Genomic DNA, 6,188 nt, shown 5'->3' with positions numbered 1-6,188 from the left:
AGATTAGTTTGTTAACTATATGAGACTATATATTAACTCATACTTTTATCTTATTATTTAACATTTAAAAAAAAAAAAAAATTAATTACTTTACTTTAACAACCAATATTATAATAAATACATCAATTACATTGAATTAATTCCATTAAATTTCTAAATTAATAAGACTTAACAAAAAAAATCACAAAAAAATTATATATTTAGTAAAAAAAAAAAGGAAAATTACTAGTAAACTTTATATTTAATGTAACATATACTTTAATTAGTTTAAGTATGTTCATATAATGTGCACATGAGGGCATGTGCATAAAAGGATTTGGGCGCATCTTGTAGTATAATTATTAACACATGTACTAAATATCACATATGTATGAATAAAGCCAAAAATCATCTAAGGAATGTTTCCCTTTTAGGGTAATAAAAATAACTATTTATCAACACATGTTTCAAACCAGTCCCCTACAATTCATTAACTACGCCCACGGTAGGGTTTCTATCACAATTAACCAATTACAAATAATGATCTAACATCTTAGGAATTTCAATAGAGATCGCTGGTTTACTTCATCCGGCGTATAAAAAGCCATTTTTCTCGTAAAAAGGGACGCTTTTTGCTGCTCCTGCTCTTCTTTTGGGACCTCTNTCACGCTCTTGCTGCTCCTGCTCTCATCTCTCTTCTTCTGGGACCTCTGACGACTTCGGACGACCTCTCTTCTAAATATTCTCTTACATGGAATCTGCGTCAGTATAAGTAAATATTTTATCCCTGTGACTTAGTTTTTTTTTTATGTATCATCCTAAGTGGTGAACATTGTCTTAGATGATTTATTAATATTTTACACAGGAACAAGTTTTTATTTATTTTATTATCACCTAATGTTCTCACGACAAATAGACATTATCTCTATTTATATATAAAGGTTTTAAATATTATTATGCCCTTCATTTCTGGACAGCCTCAAATGTGCCGAAAAGAGTGAAGAAGTGTAATTTTATTTATTTAGACATAGTTTGTAATATATAAGAATTTTAAATATTATTATGCCCTTCATTTCTGGACAGCCTCAAATGTGCCGAAAAGAGTGAAGAAGTGTAATTTTATTTATTTAGACATAGTTTGTAATATATAAGAATTTTAAATATTATTATGCCCTTCATTTCTGGACAGCCTCAAATGTGCCGAAAAGAGTGAAGAAGTGTAATTTTATTTATTTAGACATAGTTTGTAATATATAAGAATTTTAAATATTATTATGCCCTTCATTTCTGGACAGCCTCAAATGTGCCGAAAAGAGTGAAGAAGTGTAATTTTATTTATTTAGACATAGTTTGTAATATATAAGAATTTTAAATATTATTGTGCCCTTCATTTCTGGACAGCCTCAAATGTGCCGAAAAGAGTGAAGAAGCGTAATTTTATTTATACAGGCATAATAGCCTTATACATTATCGTATATTCATAATAAAGCTTATTGTGCCCTACATTTATGAACAGCCTTAAATGTGCCGAACTAAATGGAGAAGCATAATTTGTGATTAGAATTAACTAGTTTTAGTAGTAGTACTTTATGCCTGTGTACCCGCCAGCCTTAAAGGACTATGCCAATTACCTTTCGGTAACGTGTAGGCAGTTGAGGTACAGAGTAGTACTAACCTTATAAAAAGAGTATTTTTGAAGTGCGCTATATCCGTCGACAAGCCAGTTCTAGAGCTAGTAGTCCGGGTAGAGTTCATCATAAAATATATAGTCCGTAAGATAGGAAACTACATCTTGGAAATATTCTCTGCGTGTGTACCCGCCAGCCATAAAGGACTATGCCAATTACCTTTCGGTAACGTGTAGGCAGTTGACGTAAAGGATAGTAGAAGATGTATTGAAATAATATTTAAAATATATTAGCGAGGTAACTGTGTCCGCGCCAGCCAAGGCTTTACGCTGAGAAACGCTGGGCCACCACAGTCTTGTTAATTATATTTTGAATATAGATAGACATATTCTTATAATTATATTTTGACTAGTTCAGAGTAAATTTTAAGAATATCGATATCGACTGTAGGGAATTCATCGCAAATATTATTAGTAAAAACATAGTATAATATAATAGGAATTTAAAGAAAATAAATAAAAAAACAGGGGTAACAAATTATAATAGACGCAGGTCCCATTATAGAGAATCCTTTTTCTAAGTCTTATATACACAGAGATACTAATTTATCGAAATAAACGCAAACAATATAAACGACAGTTAACACTGAAAGAAGAAATCACCATAAAACCAACTCAATCAGTTACTAAAGGAAATAAAGGTAAGTGCGAATATTTATTTGCATGTCTTACTTATAAAAAATCACGTAATAAACAAAAATAGGAATAAATGAGGTAGGGATATTTTATTATTTAATAAATAAATATAGTTAGACCCCGAGATACGATTTCATTAATACCATCTTTACCCCCCTTAACTTAAACCCCCATTATCTTTTTTTTGTTTATTACACCATACATTTTTCAAAGAGTTATAACATTTTAAAGTTAATAATGTAAAATATAAAATCGAGAATTTTAACACAGGTGTAAGTGTGATTTTAAATAATCATATGTGTTCATTTAGATTATTTTCGATAAATTTTTCATTTTTTAGTTAATATATTTAAAAATATTTCGCAAATACTACTATGTTTTTTTTAATCCGAGACCATTTGTCAACTTGCCTTGCTCTTCTCTTTATAGTAAATCATTTATTGTTTTTTTTAATGACAAAAATAAAAATTTTAATAATGTACGAAAAAATGTCATTAAATACTTAATTGTCATTTTTGTTTTTAACCTTTAATTAAAAACAAATTCTATTCGATGATTAGATTTATAAAAAAATAATAAGATTTCAATAAGTAAGCCTTTTCTTATATTTCTTACGGAGGAATGGACATCTAGAATTTTTTTCATTACTCTGAATTTATTTAGGAATTGAATAAATTTTCAGGAGAAGGATAACGAGTATTGAAGGAATTTGAAGCGTGCAGTTTTTTTGTAAGAAAGAGTTGGACTATCAAAATGAAGATGGGAAAAATTGCTAAGATTTCCAAAATTATGTAAAGAAGAAGAGGAGACGGAATGTAGGAAAGATGAAATAAACGAGAGAAAAGAAGTTGTGCCTAATTCTTGTCTGGAGAAACTGAAAATAAAATTCCCAGTTAGACCGAGGTTGTGAAATCATGATGATAACGTTAAGTGATATCTACAAGTAGTCTTTAATTTTACTGCCGATACTGCCAAGCTTTAGGAGTTAAACAAGGGATTTATAATTGGGAAATAGAGTTAGATAAACGGTTGGCTGTTTCAATCCAAAAGATACCGAGATGGCTAATAAATAAACAATAAATAATGTTTTTAATTAATAACATATTTTCATAAAAATATATTACTGTTAATTATTAAAATACTAAACTATATTAAAAATTAAGAGTAATTGTATGTTGGTCGTTATTATTTTATTAAACAGAAATAAATTTGTAAAATTACTGGTTAAATAACTACTACAACTCTACTAAATAACATTTATACGAATATTATCTTTTACTAGATATTATAAAATTTTTATAATATTGATATTTTTCTTGTTTTCAAAGAAAACACTTTACTATTGTTTTTTGGATTTAATATACTTTTAATCATACTCAAATCACTTTATTAATTTCACATTCTTTTTATATTTTTATTTATAATTTATTTGAACAACTTTGCATAAGTAAATACCTAACTGATGACGGTTTTATGCAACACCTTACTTTTATAATGAACATTTTGTTAAACCTCCAATTAAAATAATTCAATTTTATTTTATTTAAATACGTTATACTTTTTAAAAAATTGATTTTAGTTAATCTTAGCGTAATTACCTTAAAATTACATTCTATAGTTTTATATTTAAAAACTATATTTTTGCAACTTCCAACAAGTATATTCTTAAATTGATGGCAAAACAAACTATAAGCTAGTGTATAAACTTTTGTGAAAAAAAATTAATATTAATATTTTATATAGAATTAAAAATTAAGAGAAGAATAATTAATTAAGTAGGGATATATATTTTTATATGGCCTAATGAAATTTCAAAATGGCCTTCTTAAAATCTCGCACATCTTCAAAAAAACTAAAATGACGCCCCTGATTAAAGGGACTTTTATGTATCATCATTTTTAAATAATCATCCATAAATATAAAATAAGATATAATTATTATTAAATATAAATATTTTTAGAGAAGTTTTTTGTATGTATTAGTGTCCAAACCTATAAGCATATTAAAGGAAGCTTCAGGGATCACCCTTACCTTGAAAAAGTATATCCTAGGTACTTAATGACTTATAATAAATTGCAATTTAAATGTTTTCTAATGTTATTATCATATTACAAGGTTAGAACAATCAAACTTTCTTTCAGCATTTTATAATAGTAATTTTAACCACTGTAAAATTTCAAATTGTAATAGTCTATACTGTGTTTAATCTGGACTGTAATAGGTTTTTTTGATAGTAGTCTTATGTTTTAGCTTCGATGCGAAGCTGAGAAGGTATTAATTTTATAATGATGTGTTTTTTTTTGTGTCTGTTACCACTTTTTCTCAGCTCTCACCGAACCGATTTCTTTCAATGATACGTCAAAAGATCACAAATCGTATCTAGTCGAAGACATAACCCTCAAAAATTGCCATAACTTTTTTAAAAATGAACATATCAATATAATTTTTTTTTTATAGATGCTTGATGTCTTTACTTATCATTTGGTATATTTTTTTTTTTATAAATATAACCCTTTACCAACCCACAGGAAAGGATTCAAAATGACAACTTTTTCACAAAAAATTAACTTTTTCAACTTAACTTTTGAAAGGGTTCCGGAAATACTGACACTTTTATATATATCTTAAATTAAAGCTTATGTATATAATTAATATAATTTAATATAAAAATTTCGGACTTAATTTTATCTTCACGGTGAAAATGGCTACCAAATGCTATTTTTGTGTGAAAATTTTCGATTTTGTATTTTACATTTTTAACTTTATAACGCTATAAATCTTTGAAAAATGTATGAATCAATACAATTTTTTTATGAGAAATAATATTTATATGCTTCTTTAATTCGACTTATTTGTTTTTTAAATCGGACCAGTTCCCTTAATACAGGGGAAGTTCAAAACATAAAAATGCATAGAGAAAGTAGAACTTTCTCAACTTACTTTTTTAAAGTGTTACAAGATGAAGACGTTCATCGTATTATCTAATTGTAAAAGTATAGGTGTAACTAATATTTTTTTTTGTTAATATCTGTTTTTTTTTATTATTTCTCTCTGTTCCCCTTTAATTTGTATACGAGGTTTTTTGACCGTTCGGTTTTTTGGCTCGTAGTAACTTAATTTTTTTTTGTTTTTTTTTTTTTTTAATTAAGTCCTCTTAATTTAACTCAACTATCAGCTTATTTATTTTTTTGCGTGTTCCATCTTCAATGGACTCGTGTATTTTTTTTATCTTCCTTCCTTTAAAAATTCAATTCCCCTTAGTTTATTAGGTACGGGCAACGACCTTGTATAAGGTCATCCCTCATTATTATGGTTATGTGACAACTGTCACGAGGTTGGCGACCCTTTCTTTTTAATTTTTCAATGCGCCATGAAAGTTACAAATTTTTCGTTGCGGCCAATTTTTTTATAATATTTGTAACCTTTCAATATTCGCAAAAATTAACTTTTAAGGATTAAAAAATAGGTTAAATATGTCATTTTCTTTATTTTTAACATATTAATAATCAAAATCAGAATTAATTTAAAAACAATTTTTGTTTTTTCTTAATTATTTTAGCTTCGATGCAAAGCTGAGAAGGTATTAATTTTACCATAATGTGTTTATTTATTTATTTATTTTTTTTTTGTGTCTGTCACTACTTTTTCTCAGCTCTCACTGGACCAATTTCTTTTAACAATACGTCAAAAGATCACAAATTGTATCTAGTTGAAGACATTACCCTTAAAAATTTAAAAATTTTCCCTCGTTCCCCGCAAATGGGGGAAATATCCAAAAAAATTACAAATTTAAAAATCGACAAATTTTGTCATTTTTTTCACTTTTTTTTCTTAAAACTTCCATAACTTTTTCAAAAATCAACAAATCAACATAATTTTTTTTTAA

The sequence above is a fragment of the Daktulosphaira vitifoliae genome, unplaced genomic scaffold (assembly GCF_025091365.1).
Source record: "Daktulosphaira vitifoliae isolate Bord-2020 unplaced genomic scaffold, ASM2509136v1 Scaffold_1, whole genome shotgun sequence".
In the NCBI taxonomy this organism is placed as follows: domain Eukaryota; kingdom Metazoa; phylum Arthropoda; class Insecta; order Hemiptera; family Phylloxeridae; genus Daktulosphaira; species Daktulosphaira vitifoliae.
The sequence above is the reverse complement of the archived record's forward strand: the minus strand, read 5'-3'. Positions refer to the sequence as shown.